Here is a 19,948-nt window from a genome sequence, read left to right as displayed (position 1 = left end):
TACAAAAAAAAAAAAGAATTAAGTAATGATAAAAACAACCAACGGTAATAGTTAGATAGATAGATTCCAAACCAGAAAACAACAATACTTCCCTCTTTGTCAGAAACATCGCTCATGGAATGCGAGGACTAAATGAATAAATAATGCAAGCGAGATTACGAGGCTGCCTAATTATATATGGAAAAAAAGAGAAAGGAAGAGGGTGAGAGAGATTGAGATAAATAAATAGATATAGAGTTTGATGTATATATATATATATATATATATATATATATATATATATATATATATATATATATATATATATAAAGGAACACACCGAGTTATGTGTTCATCAACCTTTCGTCTTTATTTTGAGACAAAAATTTAATGAGCACATAACTTAATTTGTTCCTTTTTATTTCTCTATTTTGTCAGAATACTATTTCAATTATTCTCATCATATATATATATATATATATATATATATATATATATATATATATATGCATATGTATATAATGTATATATATGTTTATAGATAGATAGACAGATAGATAGATAGATAGATAGATAGATATAAAGATAGCTGTATAGATATAAATAAGTAGATATAGAGAGAAGTAGAGAGAGAACGAGCGAGCTATATCTAACAGGGAGGGGGATGAAACTCCTCTGAAACCAGCTCGGGCAGAGAGCCAACGAAATTGTATTGCAGCATTTTTCCCGCCAATCCCAACTCCAAACTCGCGCGCTATTACAATGACGACAACGACGACAGCAATCCTTCACCCGAGAATCTTTTTCGTAATACAACTACAACAACGACAACAACCGCCACGACGAAACTCCCTTATTCCAACCCACAATCTAATTCCACAATTGGTCCTTCAACCTGGCACCGTTTCGAAATCAGAAAACTTACATCGATCTCCTTCTTCCGCTACTGTTTCTCTTGCGAATCAGATTTTTGTAGAACGAATGGGACATTTTTTTCTTTTCTATTAATAATTCCATCTTTATAAAATACTAGCCTGGATGCCCGGGGTTTTGGAGGTGTGTGTTGAGCAAAAAAAAAAAAAAAAAAAAAAGTGGAAGTAGGCAGGCAAGCTCGAACCCGTACCGCAAAGAAGGAAAAAAACTTGAAAAAAAAAGTGAAGTCTTTGCTGTTACGCCCATCGCCAAACCGGAATTGACAAAGTTTTAAATTAAGGCTAGTCAATCGAAGAGAGGGCATGACTTTCGAAAATGTCAGCGATAGAAAAGCGACCCCTCCCTGTAAAAAAGTTTACAGTTTAGGGTGAAGGAATTAATGTTTTGCCAATTTTTCGATATTTCTCGTCCGAGAGGTTCAGCTTCAAACAATACCGATCTCGTGAAAATCCGTCGCCTCTGTCGAAAGTTTTAGAAAGACATACATACATACATACATGCATACATACATGATGATTGCAACATCTTGTCAGAGGAGTGCCACTCCCTCAGACAATTAAAGTTCATGATCCCAAAAATGACTTCCATCGCCACAGGACCATTTTAATAGACAAATGCCTGAGGGAGTATCTATACACAGATGATGTTAGAGATTCTTAGCTTTGTACGACAGCTAAGTCTCTCTCTCTCTCTCGGTTCAAAATGTTGAGATCCAGCAACAAGCAAGAGCAAGATAGACAGCAACAAGTTAAAATGCAGGCCAGCTTAATGCGGGTACTGGTCTACCGCTTTATGGTTTTTTAAATCAGAGATTAGATTCTAGAAAGGTTGCCTTAATCACGGCTTACGGGAGCCCTCTCCACCCTAACACACACACGGTGCTAGTTGGCCGCTGACCCCGAAAAATGGTTCATTCGCCCTTTGGAAGGTCTTGTTTTTAATCCTTCGGGCGACTAGCTACCCTCCTCACCAAACAAGTCTGGTGGGGGGACCAGTTTAGTCGCCGGTGACCCGACCATGAGGCAAGTAGTACTGGGTTACATAGTACCATGAGCATATGACATACATACACTTGTGCCCGATATTATTCATACCCCCCCTTGAAAATTGAGTTTATTAGGTGTAACTTTGTAAGAATTTATTGCTTACGTCCATATTGATACATATTCTTAATAAACCTCTTCTGATCATTTTCGTCATTTTAAAATCTCGGGATACTTGTAATAAAAGAAATATACAGCTATTTATAAAATCTGCAATGTTCAAAAATAATCATACCCCCTTATTTTTTCAGTATTAATCGAGTTTCTGACTGTTTGTTTCCTGTTTGATTCTTATTTTGAATGCTTTTATACAACCTTTGATTAATTTCATTTCTTTTTTTGCATTTTTTAGAAATTAAAATGATATCAACTGAAAACCAATAAAAGAATAAAAATTATTAGAATGGGGAAGAAAAAAGAGCTTAGTAATGATCTTAGGACTAAAATTGTGAATTTACATAAGGATGGTTTAGGTTACAAGTCAATTTCCAAGAAATTTGAGGTCCCTACAGCAACAGTACAGAGCATAATCAAAAAATTCCAGAGCCACCACACAACAAACAACTTGATTGGTAGAGGAAGGAAAAGGAAACTGTCTGCTAGAGCCACCAGGAATATTGTAAGAAGTGTTAATGCAAATCCAACCGCCACTACTAAGGACATTTTAGAAAATCTGGAGTCTTCTGGCATAAAAATATCAAGGCAAACATTGCAAAGGACTCTGCATGAAAATGGTCTGAAAGGAAGAAGACCAAGAAGGATTCCATTGCACACCGGAAAACACCTTGCGGCACGTCTAAAGTTTGCTAGGACCCATGTGAATTCTCCAGAGTCCGTTTTCTCAAGTATTTTGTGGACTGACGAAACAAAAATTGAATTGTTTGGCCATATGGATGCTGCTTACGTTTGGAGGAAGAAAGGAGAAGCTTACAACCCAAAGAACACCATACCCACGGTGAAACATGGTGGTGGTAGCCTAATGTTTTGGGGCTCCTTTTCGGCTAGTGGTCCAGGTAGTTTGGTCAAGATAGATGGAACCATGAAGAAGGAGCAATATTTGGAAATACTCCAGAAAAACATTAGACAGGATGCGGAGAAGCTCCATTTAGGACCAAACTGGGTCCTTCAACAGGATAATGATCCAAAACATACTGCCAAAATAGTCAAGAAATGGTTTGAGGATAATCAAATTAATGTTTTGGAATGGCCTAGCCAGAGTCCCGACCTGAACCCTATCGAAAACCTCTGGCACATATTGAAAACTGAGGTTAAAAAGCGGAAACCTAGAAATTTGAGGGATTTGGAGAACTACTGCATTGAAGAATGGTCAAAAATCAGTGTTGATGCTTGTAAAAACCTTGTTGATAAATATCCAAAACGGTTACAGGCAGTTATTAAGAATAAAGGACATGCTATTGACTATTAGTAAGAGAGGTATGAATAATTTTGAACTAGTGCCATTATTATTTTTCTTTGTATAATGTTTCAAACTTGCATAATTTATTTATTTGTTGAGTTTAAATTAAATGCTTATGCTTGATTTATTGTTTGAAATCCCTTTAATATTGTCTACCTTCTGGTTTGAGCAATATTCTTATAGAAATCTCAAAGATCTGAGGGGTATGAATAATATCGGGCACAAGTGTACATACATACATACATACATACATGCATACATACATACATACATACATGCATACATACATACATACATACATACATACATGCATTTAAACAGACAGGTGAGATTTATATTATAGAAGATTACTTGCTAAAATATGAGGGTTAAAATTAATTATGAAACGATCAATCGGGATTAAATATCGAAACCTTTTGGAGTATCGGAATTGAGTATAATTTCCCGAGTCCAATTTTTTTTTTTTCATTTATTAATTTATGTTTTTATTTTAGTTTACAACTTAATTTTTAATTGCTAATGGAATGATAAATGGTGATTGATTTTAAACTATTAGCAACACTAAAATCTATAGATCATAATTACATTAAGATACGATGTAACTTTATTGCACCCCAAAGATGGAGGTTATGTTTTCCGTTGAATTTATTACAAGTCATATAATATCCCCCAGTTTTTAAATATATATATATATATATATATATATGTGTGTGTGTGTGTGTGTGTGTGTGTGTGTATTATTTTGCGAAAATATATGCGTATGTGAAACGGGTTTTTATGGTAACCCGAAAAAAATACTGTATTTACAAATAATATAAAAGACTCTCAACAGGAATCGATAACTGTATTTGAATCGGGAATTCAGGACATCAATGATAATTTTATCGGAATCTCTTTATCACTTATTATTAGGTTGGTGCAAAAATAAGGTCGCTTTTATATATATAATCAAACGTCAAAAACAATATTATATTTGCACCAACCTAATATAACATATTTTTATATACTTAGATACGTGTACTCTTTCGAGTGGAATATTTTTGCTAGGTTGAAATGGATAATACGTTAAATGGATTACATAGACAAGGGTGTTCAACAAGATACATCTGAAGAAGTTCGAAGGTTTCATCGACAGAAACGTTCTGAAAATGGCACTCATGATGAGAATAGTAGTCCGAAGAATCCAAATAATATAATTAATTAATCCTCATCTCAAAAATACAGAAAAAGTACTTTACTATTTATGTACGACAAAGTAAGGCAAGACAATGTATAACTGGCTCCTACTGATTATCCATTCGTGTAAGTTAGGCACGTAATTCGAACGACCTGTAACGCCGTGACCACTGGTTGATTTGGCAAACAACAACATGTAAATACTAAGACTGATATAGTTACAATATGCCGCCATAAATCTAACGTAGTCGTTACACGTCAACACTCAGGACCAACACGTTGTATACAGACAGTCGCAAGGAAACAAAGACAAGGAAAGAATTGGACTCACTATTTTTTTCAATTGAAACAGCAGGTACTTCCAGAATAACGGCTTGTCTCTTGTTCAAAAGTCTTCTCGTACTCCAAGGTTCTAACAAGATTCTGCCATATTGAACATGTAATATTCTGTCTTTGTCCGGTCAGGTTTAGGCCACGTCTTTCCTTGTCGGTCGCGGGCCACGTGTATAACACATCTATTCCCGCTCTCTTGTGTCTCGAATTTTCTACGTTTGAAACATGTGCCGAATCCCTCTTCTCTGAACACAAAGATCGCTTATATCTCTGCTGTCATAACACACGCCTTGCTTGGTCATTTGCATAGGACTGCTGCAACTAACCCAGCGTCAACGGCTCTCGTTTATTTTTTGCCAAACTGCAAAACATTTTCAGATTAAGAGGCATTTTCCTGGTAAAATATTCGCAGCAATAACTCGTTTTTCTATCACATTGAAAAAATAACGTCTTTTCCCCCCTTTATGTATTGACCATAAGGCGGCATTTTCATGGACTGGCCTTCTATACAAAGACTCCAAGTCTGTTGAACACTTTACTGCGAGACTGCTTTTTGCTGATTACAATTCGCTCGTCTCAATGTCCACAAATTCTTTTTAGAAACCATTCTATACGTAATCAGCATCATTATATCGTATGGATTCAAAAATGTTATTGTTGGTATTGGCCTCCCTGATATTTTTGTAGTCAGAATTCATTCCAGAAAAAGACATCGGGGATTCCAGGAGGGACGGCGTGAAGGTTACCAACATTTAAAATGCAGGTGATTTTTGTGGAATGAACTGGATTCGAACTTGGGACACCTAGGTCGGCAGTTTGTGTCGTTAATCACTAGACTACCGTTATTTCCTTCTATATGTAACTAGGGGGTACCCGGCGTGGCCCGGGTGTGGAGAGGTGGTGTAGGGTGGAGAGAGGCGTCAAAATGTTTATTTTTTTTTATGGAATATACTTCCAAAATAAACTATTAAAGTTGTCTAAAACATAATAAAAATATTATTTCTTATTTGTTAAAAAACCGTGTTGACAAAATATCCGTTCGCGGTGATTGAATACGCGGACATTTTGTCTACACGGTCTTTTAACAAATAAAAAATAATATTTTTATTATGTTTTAAATAACTTTAATAGTTTATTTTGGAAGTATATTCCATAAAGAAAATAAACAACCCACTTTAAAAACAGAAATTACGAATTTTTTATATTTTATTCGCAGTTTTTTTTTTTTGGGGGGGGTGTAAAAAATTCCGCCAAAATTCTGACACTGCTAACGCTGCATATTAAAGAATAAATTTGACCTACACGTGTAACATTTGAGGACAAAGAAGATATGACAATGTTTAGCACAATCAACGAGGGCTGCTGCTTCCAGCGTGGATTGCAATTAAAGTTTCAGAAACACTGATCGTTGCTGTATTTTCAGGCTGATGTCCACTGCGTATTCTTTAAAAAAAAAAAAAGACTGTGTTTTATGATAAACACTTTGCGACTGATACCCTGCCGTGTACGCACGGGCAAGAGCGATTATACCGACAAACAAAAACGACATCTAAACTATTATTTTCTAGAATTGTCTCGCTTGGACGTTCACAGTGGCGACACCGAGATACACATGGGCAAAAAGTCACAGGAGGAAAGAAAAGGAAAGAAAAAGAGAGAAACAAAGACGGAAAGGGGAAAGAGAGGGACAGATAGAGAGAGAGAGAGAGAAAGAGGGGGAGAGGGGGAAAAGAGAGATAAGTGCATATTAAACGTTTCTGGGTTATAATAATTGTTTAGTTCTTTCCTTTTGCGAGAACTTAGACCCCAGGGTCGGAAAATGGGATTTAGAAGTCAGCGCCCCAGAGGAGAGGCACTCTGACCTGCAAAAAAGTTTATAGGCAAAGCCATCGGCGTCCCCAGCGAGGGCGCTTCATGTGATTAGCAACAAACTAACCCACATTCGTAATCAGATACAAAAAAAAATTTCTAAGATTTCTAGTTTTTTATTTGTTTTTTTTTTTTTTTTTTTTTGTGTGTGTGTTTGTTTTGCGCCACTGGACTTCTAATGAGAAAAGTATAAATTTTTGCAACTCCATGGAATAATTTAAATTCAACTCCCTGTTTTTGACTATTTGATAATGCAATAAATAATGTACATGTTTTATTCCATCTTCAGTTAATGTTCTACTTATAAATGTATATTACACTACTGTGACCCGTGAGTCAGTATATGTTATGGCCAACTATGGAATAGTCAGTATACTAACTTTTTATGACATGAATTACGATGCAGATGATTAAAAAATATATATTTATTGTTAATTGCAGATGACGGCATGCAATGGACAGCTGCAATCTGGAGGTATCTGGCATCTACCAAGATACTGAACTAGTATGTACAAGGTGTGTTTGAATCAATTCCCACTTCATATATGCCTTTATATTCATTTATTTACGACTGAACAAATTAGTTCAACCAGGTCATAAAGGGGTGATTATGGCAAAAATATACACGTTCACGTGTACAACAATAGCCACCAGTTTTAACGTAAAGAATTACATTGTTTAATATCCGGAAAACTACTTATTTGCAGAATATTTAAATGCGATATTCGTTTTCAGCATATCTCCAAACCTCAAAAAGTCATCATTTTAAAGGTTTAAAGGAAAATTATAGGATGGAAGCCAATTAAAAAATGTACCAAAACTTCTATTTTTATATTTGCTTTAACAAAAAAACTGCATTATGTACAGTGTTGGTAATCCGTACCTTAAAATTTGTCTGACGTCATTTGTGAAAGCCGAATGGCTTTGCAATCCAAGGAGTGCGACTCTTAACAAAAGCACCTATCACGGCTATAACGTTTGCTTGTTTTTAACAGGCTAAAAAATTTATTGATTGCATAATCTTCAAAGTATTAACAAACATTTTTTAAGTAATTTTAACGTCTTTAAACTGCCAATTACGGAATTTAATGCAATAAAAAAAGTTTTAAAATAGCTTAAGTTGTAAAAATTAAAGCCACTGTTACAGTGAGAAATAGGATTTACCAGTTAAATGGCTTTAATTTCTTCGTTTTTTTCTTAACCAACCATTTAACTATGAGATGTCACTTTTATTGCCTTTGGTAACAGTTACTTATTGTATGATTTTTTTTTATGTTCCATTTATAAGAAAAGTTATTATGTGTTGCCAGGAAGATAGTTTATTTTTATTAACACGGTTTCAGCGACTAAATAAGCTGATCTGAATAATTTTAACGTCATAAAACTGTCAATTACAGAATATATGAAATACTTTAAAATGGATTAAAGCGTAAACATATTTGTTTTGTTTTTGCTTGAAAACGATTCCAACTTGCAATGAAAAATACAAGTAAAATTCGTAAAATGCCGATAAAAAAAAGTAGAGGGGATTAAGTTTTGTTTTTATTTGCATATTTTAAACTCGAAAAAATCGTCGATTAAGCAAAAAGTTTTCATAGCTTTTTATTTTTATTTTATTACGTATGCGCAGAATTTTTCAAACCGGAAGCTGTAAACCAGATAATTGGTTTTAACGCCCAAGCAAGAGGTTTTGAGTTTTATAATATAATAGATGTATCTCTTTCTTGTTTTAATTCACATTATCATTTTGTTTTTGCCAGGGGAATGGGCATTCTGCGGGATGCCAAACATTCTCCCATTTGTTTAGTTACTCTAACCGAGAGATCTTTTTAAGATTCTAACCGTCCCTTTAAGTGGAATTGTTTGTGTTTCTCTTGCACTTGGTTCACCGGGTATATTCGTCAGATAGTTTTTGAAATTCTTTTTCATCAGCCCGGTTGCTTCTATAACGACTGGAATGATAGCGATCTTCTATTTCAGTTTCTTTTTATATCATACATAAGACCTTAGCATTTTGGTATTTTACCCCTCTCAGCTCTGTTAAGGCCAGTATCATTAGGGAGGCTTACTTCAACTAGGGTTTCTACTCTCTCCCTTTTGTCCCATATAATAATGTTAGGCTTAATAGCTCCGTTTTCTAGGCATTTAGCTGTAGGGATTTCGTAGTCATAGTGAATGGTGTATGACTTATTTCCAACCGTTGTTTCTGGTAAACATGTTCCCAACACTCGCTTCTACATTGGATATTCAAGTTTTTACAGATTTTCCAGTGGAGATATTTACACACTCTATTGTGTCGCATTTGTATAATAGCCGTCCCCCAACAGGACTTTACAACTGGATGTCAGGTGTCTCACACTTTCTACTTCTGTGTGGCAGAACCTGCACTTGTTTTTTTATTGCTGAGACCACTCATCTTTTTTAAAAGTGTTGGTCATCAAGCCCTGATCTTAAGCGGCCATTATCATTCTCCCCTGATCATAGTTAAGAGACCCTTTTTTAAACCAGTCTACAGTGCCTTCTTTATCTATATATTCCTGTGATGGTTCATTCAGGAAATATTTGGCACGTTGCTGGTTGGCCCATTCTTCCCGTTTTCTGCAATGACTAGTCTTAGTGTATTTTGCCGACTCTTTTGGGCTATTTCCGTTGCAGGCTTACTTTCTGTTCCTGTCTCATTTGTAAGACATTCTTGTACAAAATGTTTGGCCAGTTTTTTTTATGGAAGTAGTTCTACTGGCCCTCTTTTCTTGGTGGTCATATACCATTTTAAGGTTTGGATTCTGGGAACTTATATAGATGTGTGTGTGAGAGTGTACGTATATATATAAACATCTCTCTCTCTCTCTCTCTCTCTCTTTCTCTCTCTTTCTCTCTCTCTGTATATATATATATATATATATATATATATATGACAACTTTATTTAATCACATAAAATAATATACGAAAGTATAAATTTATGCGTAAACTTTAAGTATTTACTTCAACAGTGCTCAATACGTTGGTAGAGCTATGTAGTGAGTTATAAAATATATATGACAATTACGCTACACAGAATATTCAGAGTTTCATCCACGCTAGGATTCGTGAGGCTTGCCTGACGAATCCTAGCGTGGATGAAAAGCGGAATATTCTGTGTAGATTAACTGCCATATATATTTCATAACTTACTATATATATATATATATGTAATGTTTGTTGTGGATTTTTTAAACGATATTAAGGTTAACGTCTCCACCTTGGAGATCCGGTGTTTTCTTAGAAAGTCGCCCATTTTTTATTTGGACGTATTTATTTATTTATCATTAAAAAGAAACAGTAATCTACGTACACGCGTGTTTTGTGGCCCTACCCCTCTTTAGCGTAGCTTGACTGTTGTTAGGATTCGAACCCCGGATCTTATGCATTTCAGTCCAGCGTCTCAATACATTACGCTATGATGTCATAGACAATTTGCTGTTTAGTTTTTATAGTTTATCTATGTACGTAGTTTTTGTTGTTGAGTTTTTAAACGATATCAAGGTTAACGTCTCCACCTTGGAGATCCGGTGTTTTCTTAGAAAGTCGCCCATTTTTTTTTTACGTATTTATTTATTTATTTATTATTTAAAAAAACAGTAATCTACGTACAACATATAGAGTAAGGGAAATAATATATTTGTTCAAAAGGAAAAGGATATTAAATCTTGTATTCAAATTGTATGGTAAAATCCGAAGTGACAGTCTTTAGTAGCAGTGAGGTAAAGGAGTCCAATCCGTATTTTGAATCTTCGACGGCACAAGGTAAGAATCTGAAGTTGAAGACACTTTTAAAATGGGTCAAAACAAAATTGTGTAACTTAGTGACATCATATTCTCACTTTTAATGTGTGTGAAAGGTGATAACGTACGTACAAACATAGAAGACGATAGCACTCCCTTTTAGATTAACCGACGGTGTTTACTTATAAAATGTGCTTATTAATCTAAACAGATGAGAGACATTTTGAAAAACCACAGTGGCACAAGTACCATCGATTGTACACGATGTATAAATTAGTAAAAAATATTAATATACTAGATGCATATATCCGGACGTTGCCTAGAGTTAAAATGTTTTAAAAGGGTTTTTAAAAAAGGGGGTTTAACCAGACACTATTTAAAAGACACCCAATATCCTAACTTCTTACGATTTTCCTGAAAGTGCATCATATGTTGGATTTTTGAACGTATAAAAAACTTAAACTTTCGTCTATAAATATTATTCTGGAAATAGCAAAGGGGAAATAACTCACATTGTGAATAAATAAACTTCCGTTTTTAAAGGTAACTAGTGTAAGTGTAACTAGTGTAAGTTAATAATAATTGAAAATAAATTGAATATAATTTAAATTAAAAATTAAAAAAGCGGATTTAAATAATATTTCTAAAGAGAACAATGAAGACAATTCTATTACAAAAAAAAGCAATTAATAAGATGGAGGAAATTATTAGGATAGATTTTCTTTAATGTAATATACAAATGAGGTTACTTCTTAAGTGTAGATTCCCATGAATAAATAATATACATAGAACTCATGCTGGAATGTAAGAGTGTAAATGTCTGAAAATTATTTTGTAAAATTATCTTTTGTAGTCTAAATATCAACAAAATTGTGAACAAACAAGCAAACAAACAAACAAACACATAGGAATAAGACTTTATTATAAAATATAAAAAATATTTCAATCGTTTTACGTAAAATTAATTTTCAAGCTATGAACATTCTGCTTTGTATTTGATCGTTATTGAAATCGGCGGAGTTTTGTCTGACATGTTGTCGCCTATTGGCTCGCCATTTTGCGTCGCTTTCGTAATAATTGGAAAAATGGAGGATAACGAATCTTCGTAATGCTGATACAAATTGATTGTTTGTACCTAGCGTGACCACTCGGCGATGTACTATTATGGCAAGATGGTGGAGGATTAAGAGGAAAATGAAGTACGGCTGAGAAAATAGAGGAGTAAGAAAGATAAGATAGGAGAATAGGAGGAAAAATGAAAAAGGAAACCAAATGAGAAAACGGAGAATATTGCAGAATAGGGGAAAGTTATGGATAAAAGAAGCTCGGTTTGAAAAAGAGGACGAGGAAATGAAGAAAAAGAAGGACCAGAAAGTATTAGAACAGGCTAAGAGAAGGAAGGGGTACATATAAAAGAAAAATAGGAAAAATAGAAATGGCGAGGAGGAAGAGAAATGATAGAAACTAAAACTAAAGAGTTGAAAATATACTCCCAGTATACCAACTTGATCTAACATTGTATAAATAATTCATTGGCTGTTAATTTGACGATTTGAATACATATCTTATAAATAAACAAACAAATAAATGAATAGTTTGAAAACGAGTAAAAAATGAACAGATAACAAAGCGAGAAATAAAATGAATACATAAATAAACAGAGCTTATCAATAAAATAGCTGGATAATGAAATCGCCACCAGAAAAAAAAAACAACCATAAAGACTTAAGATAGGGAAGTAACGGCGATGGGGGTATAATATTACTTCAGAAAAAAGCTAAAACTTACGCCAATAAACAACCGCTAAGTTCAAATAATACCAATAACTCCTTACTGCGACAGCTTGGCCACACGAGAGGGTACTTCCCCTTCTTCCTTCACCTTTACTTCCTTCTTTGACCACACTTCCATTCAAAACCCCCACTGTCCACATTCACAAAGTCTACACCCCACTTTCTTCCAGAGCTGAAACCACACCCGAATATCGTATAAAAATCGAATGTAATTTTGACTCTCATTTCAATTTCGCTCTTTTTTTTAGTCTAATGAAGTAGTCTTTTTGAATTGGGATTCCCCTGAAGCATGTACATGAACACTAGTTTTTCAAGGGAATATGAAAATTAGTTAACGTTCATTAAGTCGCTCGTATATCCATGACTAAGTATATTAAGATGTTCGTTTTAATAATTTTAAAATAGAACTCGGCTAGGGATTTTTATTCTCGGCCCCCCAAATCAACAGAGATTAGCCCATTAATGCAATGATCCCGTCCCTGTTAATTTGAGGTGGGAGTTGAGTTCTGTGCAGTTCTAGGAGGTCTATCCTTTGAGAAGGCCTTAGTTTATTGCCAATCGCCTGAGGCGCCCTTATCTGCGAATGCAGATGGGGCTGCTCAGGAACTTTTCGCAAATCAGAGTGCACCTTCTCGGGGCGCTAACTTCTCAATCTCACTTTCCGATCCTGCATTGCATTGGGAGAGAACTAAGCAACAATTTTTAAATAGAAAAAAAAGTCGATATATCCTTCGGGCAGGGATCACAGTATAGTATCTGTTCTGATGCTACATTTAAGTTCATTTGTTCTTAGTCAATGTAGGGGAAGCGTTTCTCTACTCATGCAATTTTTATTTTTGTCTACTTTCAAAGTGTCTGTTTTGGGAGAGTTGGTTTTCCTCCACATTAAACACGACCTTGTGTCACATTTTGCTTTTGCGGGGAGGCAAATAAATACCAATATCAAAGCTGTATCGAGGGATTTGAGTGAAAAAAAAAGGAGGAAAGACACGAATTAGAATCGAGATTATGTACTGATAACGTTGCGTTATGTATTCCTCGATACAGCATTGATAGATACAGCTTTGATAAAGCGAGGGCGAAACCGGTCAGCTGACTCCTCCCCATTTTCTTTTTTTCCCTTTTCATTATCTTCACCCCGTTAACTTTATTTTAAACGTGGATTTTATTTTAACACTTTGATCATGAATTGTCGTCTTCCCTTCGTGATTGCATTATATAAATTTTGTACCCCTCAAAGAATCATGAAATATCTCAAGACTAGGTGCAATTCTAGTTTAATTAAGAAATTAAACTCTATTCTACTGATTAAAAGCAAAATAAGATCAACGCAAGAAAATATAACATTCCTAAATTCATTTTATTTAAGATAGCGAGGTTACAACCAGGACAAAAAATTGAAAATGCTTTTATTCATAATTATATGGATGAATTAACGTCGAATTTAGAAAGATATAAAAAAAATATTAGAAAGATATAAAGAGAAATATGTGCAATTATGGAGTTAAGCAGTGAGCACTTTATCGTACTTTTATAAAATTCGGTTCGATAAGTATATTGCAATTTTAAAAGAACGTGATTATAAACAATTCGTTCTTAAGTTTAATGGAAAATTGCACATTTAATACACAAGAAATTTGGATGTATTACCAATTCCAATATTGGCAAGAACGTCTTGAATCTATCTTCCCATGATCTTTCTACCTTTGAATTATTAATACTTGATGATGGTTTACTGGTGTCAAACGGGAAGAGATATTTTCTGAATTTGAAACCCTCAATGCCCAAGCAGGAAAACTATCACCAATCTCTGAAATTAAAGTAAGGGTTTTAAAAGCAAGATTAAATGACCTGGCCCATAGCTATGCAAGTACACCAATTTCCCATTCAGAGTTTAAATGGCGCAAAGAGCATTATTCAGTTATTAAAACTTTGCGGAAAATAAATCGTTATTTATTACTAGACAGATAAAGGTTCAATTGTTGTAATACTAGATTACCATGATTATGTCGACAAAATGTCTACCATATTGAACGACACGAATAAATTTATAAAAATGGGCGCTGTCGCAACTCATGATTGAACAACCTCTTTAGAATCTAAATCCCCAAAGAGATCAGTTAAGTGGGTTCAAAGTGGTGTACTTCCATCGGACATAGCTAATGAGATAAGGCCCGATCGATCCGCTCTAGATTGTATGGTTTACCGAAAACTCATAAAGTAGGTATTCCCTTAAGACCCATTTTGTCTATGGTAGAGTAATCACAGCATAAAGTTGCAAAATGGATCTTAAATATTTTTGCAACCAGTATTAACATATTACTGTAAATACTGTTTGAAAGATTCATTTCATTTTGCAGACTTTATTCAGAGGTGTAAGGTTGTTAATGAATTTATGTGTTCTTACGACATTAGCAACCTGTTTACTTGCGTGCCGATTTCAGAAACTATAGATACATGTACAGATTTTTTATATCGTAGTCAGATATCGCCTCCTCCCATTTCTGAAAAATATATTCGTTGAACTGATGAAATTTGCCACTACATCAGTTGAATTCAGCTTCAACGATGCAATGTATCGGCAAATAGAAGGTGTGTCGATGGGCTCAGTTTTGGGCCTGATAATGGCGAATATTTTCGTGGGTTTCAGTGAAGAGCAATTGATTTCTGGACCCATCAAACCATTGATCTATTTTCGCTATGTGAACGACACATTTTGTCTCTTCGATAACCAAACAGAGGCAAATACTTTTTTTCTCCTTACTTAATAAAATGCATCCCGCGTTACAGTACACTTATGAAGAAGAGTCGACTTAATCCCTAGCTTTCCTTGATGTATTGGTAACGAAAACATCATCAAGTTAACTTACCGTAAACCCACGTTCACAGGACTGTATACACGTTGAGATTCATTTTGTCCCCGAAAACGTAAGATAAATTTCATTTGGACCCATCACATCGTGCCGTTATGATCTGCTCAAAATCAAAATTGGATGAGGAATTAAAACTAATTACTGACACCCTCTCCAAAAATGGGTACCCGTTGGATGTGATCAGGTCAGTTATACAGAGGGAAATAGCAGAGTCCTCTTTTACTAAAATTCAAACGGTCAATAAATACCCAGTACATCTGCATTTACTTTGGTTAGGGGCAGTAAGTGAGAAATTTGCAAAGCAAATCAGTTCAACAGTGCAAAATTGTTATTTTGCTTCAAATGTACGTGCTGTTCATCCTTTCGAAAAGATGTTATCTCCCCCATCATTATAATAATGTAATTTACGATTTGGAATGTAGATGCAGTGCCAACTATGTGAGTCGAAAAACATTAAGATTAGATGGAAGAGTCCAACAACACGTACCTACCAAAATCAGAAACGGGGCATACCAAACAGAATACATAATTGCCAATACATACGGGTCTTCAATTACTGACCACCTTATAAAAAATCCGTCTTATGTAGCGAACTTAAGCACGAATTCTTTTACAATCTTGAATTTCGCTCATTCATTATTTCAGTTAAAGATCTTGGAGACCGTTCACGTTCGGTTGAGAAGGCCTCCCCCCTGCAAGCAGAAGGAATGTCTCTTAGATTTGAGCGTGATTAGTCTCTAGGATCTTCGAGTAATATCACATTATTACGTTTTTTCCCCCATCCATAACACAACGTTATCTGTACATAATCTCGATTCCCATTCGTGTCTTTCCTCCTTTTTTTTCACTTAAATCCCTCGATACAGCTTTGATAAAGCGAGGGCGAAACCGGTCAGCTGACTCCGCTATTTTCTTTGTCTCATTTTTATTCTCTTCACCCCGTAAACTTTATTTTAAACGTGGATTTTATTTTAACACTTTAATAATGAATTTTCGTCTTCCCTTCATGATTGCATTATATAAGTTTTGTACCCCTCAAAGAATCATGATATATATATTTTGTACCCTCAAAGAATCATGATATATATATATATATATATATATATATATATATATAGTACGTTATAAAAATATATATGAACATTAAACTACACAGAATCTTCCGCCGTTTCATTCAGTATTTAGTTCAACAGTGCTCAACACATAGGTAGAGCTAGGTAGTAAGTTATGAAAATATATATGGCAATTAAGCTACACAGAATATTCCGCGTTTCGTTCTCTGTAGCTTAATTGCCATATATATTTTCATAGCTTACTACCTAGCTCAACCTATGTATTAAGCACTGTTGAACCAAATACTGAATGAAACGGCGGAATGTTCTGTGTAGTTTAATTTTCATATATATTTTTATAACGTAATATATATATATATATATACATAAAGATAGATAGATAGAAAAATAGATATGCATCATATTTTGTTTCAAACCATTAATCGAATGAAAAATCGTAAAAAAGATATTTTTTCATAAATATGAAATATAAATTCCACCAGTAAATTAAGAAAAACTGAAAAAGAAAACAACAAAATCTGCAATAAAAAAAACTAAAATTCGAAAAAGAAAATGGCTGCTCTACTTTCAAGATGGCGACTTGCTCGCGCGGTAAATTCAGTTCTTTTCAAAAACAGCGTCGCACCGAGTAACACTAGAAATTGCAGTTGATTTCCTTTGACATAAATATTATTATTATTAGTTGGATTAATGGCCATGTTTGTTATGTGTTTATATTTTTTTTGTTTTGTTTTGTTGCTTTGTTTACCTTATTTTGTGAAGCTTGCGTTAGTTTTAAGCCAAAAAAATGTCTCCTGGGAAAATCAGTCATTCTAAAAGCGACCGACCGACACAGTCGGAACCTTTAAAGATAGAAGAGTGATAAAAACTATAAACAAACAAAATATTAATAACGAAAAAAAAATAACATTAAAAAATAAATGAGCTCCCAGAATCAAAAAATAAACAGTACCAACATCAATAATAATAATAATAATAATAATAATAATAATAATAATAATAATAATAATAATAATAATAACAATAATAATAATAATAATAATAATGAATAAATAGCTGTGCGAACACATTTGGCGCTATTCAAATCGCACTCACTGAACTGGGTTTTTATCTATACGAATAGGTAATGACTAGATAAGATGGTCAGATGTCTGAACAGACTTATCAACAATGGAAAAAAAATTAACGACAACAATAACAACAGCAGCAGTAGCAGCTACAGTCAGAATTGGGAAGCAAATAAGTACATATTTCATGGGTGCAAATAATAATCTGCGCAAATATACCTGTATACAAATCTTTTGAACATCTTCGGTTGGCTTTTATCCGTGTAACGACTTGTTTTAAAATAATGACCAGAGTGTTCGTTAATCGTCTGGTAGCTCGGGGTTCGATACTCGGGCGAGTCATAACGAATACTACAAATTAAAATGATATTTGATACCCCATTGCTAAACACACAGTTGTGATAGGAGCAACTGACCTAATGAAAAATATCATGAGATATACTTTGAAACAATACTTGGAAGACCGAGTTTGCATGAAATACAGATAGTATCCATAAAGGGAACAACATTTATTAAAAGAACCCTCGGATATAAATTCAAATCGTAATTAAATCAAGTGACCCCCAACTGCAACGGCCACCAAAATATGAAGGCCTGTTAACTGAAAAATGCTTGCAGGCAATGTAGGTAAGATTTGTCAAACTGTCACTATCGATACTATATGAGGGCATTTTTTAAAAAGAGCATTAAAACATGTTAAAAAAGAAAAGAGAGGAACCCAATTTGATTAATAATGAAACTAAACTTTATTCAATATAAATTATAAATATTATCTATGTAAAATTACGTAATTTTAAAACAATATACAATCTAATACTGAAATGAATATTACACCAGCTGTGATTGGAGTTACTGGCCTTATGAAAAAAAAAAATCATAAGGAATACTTTGAAACAATCCTTCGACGACAAGGCTGGCATGAAATACAGATAGCATCCATAAAGGGAACAACATCTATTCTTAAAAGAACTCTCAGATATGAATCCAACCCATAATGAAAATCAATTGTTAGCTCTAGGACGGAGTTAGCTCCCTTGATCTCTTAAACCAAACAAAGTAAAATAATAATTAAAAAGTGAGTATAAACGAGCAATCCAGAGAAATAAGTTGTACTTCCCATACATCTCAATGTAATAACCAATGGAAAGACAGTCCTTGGTCGCTCCGGACTATGGTCCAAACCTATTTTTTTAAGAACAGATTAAGCTATCTGATCTCCCATTGTCGGGCCCGTACCGAATGGCATGTATATTATTTAATAATTGAACTTCTTTTAGGGTCAGTTATTTGCATATTTTATTTATTTATTTTCGGACTATTATCCTCATTTTTTATCGTTATTTAATAGTCCGTAAATAAATATTTAAAATATACAAATTACTGATCCTAAAATGATTCTAATGATTAAATGATATATACCATTCGGTACGGACCCAACAAAAGAAGGTCAGATAACAAAATCTTGGATTTTAAGACCAAAAGATTCAACCTTGATGACATATTGGGGCTCGTAGTGCAATGAATAGAGACGTTGAATCTGTACAATTTCAGGTGAACATTGCCTGAAGATAGCAGTTGTAACTCTGTCCAAAGCCGGTCAAAGGATTAGTTGGCTAAAACGTAGTGAGACCAAAACAAATATTACAAGGCAGTAGTTACTGAAGTTGTAGATTCGGCCTTCCTATCCCGTCGCAGTTAACACCCTGTGGAAGGCCAGAGGAATAGTTGGCCGAAACGTCATAAAACAACAACTATAAAATGATAGGAATAATAATCCAATATAAATAAATAAAAATATACAAAATTACTCATCTCAAAAGAATTTCAATAATTAAATAATAATATATCATTCGGTACGGACCCGACAATGTAAGATAAGATAACAAAAAACTTGGATTTATAAGACCAAAATATCCAACCTAGCCATTAAATTTTTTTTTTTAACTCCGAAACACGACACGTTTAAACGAGTAATTGTATAATTTAATTCATAAAAACCCAGATACACTATTTTTCTCTTTACAAAGCATAAAATTAGCGTCGCAATCTAGTGGTTGACGATGTGTTTCTCATAGAAGATACAGTTCTAGTTCCCCCCCACCTTACTGTTATCACCATATAAAATACTTGTCTGAGCTCCAATATCTGATCCCCTAAAAATATTTACAGCAAGAACTTGTCCAAATATTAGTACAGCAAAGCACTTTATCTGAATCCAAACGGACCATCAATGACGAGGGTTTTTTTTTGTGAAACACAATACTGCAGGACTACTTCTCTGGTTGTGTTCATGTTCAATACGAACAAATATTTGTCGAGCCGTTCGAGTATTCAAATGTTTCCATTTTCACGTGCCGTATCCAATCTCATCATACTGTTCGCAATCCCTTTCTCACGTTAACTTAATGTACTTGTTTGAATTCGATTTCGACATAATCGATTTCATAATAAACAATATCATCTCTAAATTTCAACTCGACATACATCGGTTTTATTCGATAGAACATTAATCCATTAAAACACATACAATCTGTGTTGCGTTTGTAACGATGTCAGCCTCTGGTCTTCCTCGCCTTCTTGTCCTGACCGTGTCGATTCAAGCATTCGCGGTTGCCAAGACAGCAAGCAC

The sequence above is a fragment of the Euprymna scolopes genome, chromosome 26, assembly GCF_053919585.1.
Source record: "Euprymna scolopes isolate OS-2025 chromosome 26, ASM5391958v1, whole genome shotgun sequence".
Taxonomy (NCBI): domain Eukaryota; kingdom Metazoa; phylum Mollusca; class Cephalopoda; order Sepiida; family Sepiolidae; genus Euprymna; species Euprymna scolopes.
Note: the sequence above shows the minus strand (reverse complement) of the source record.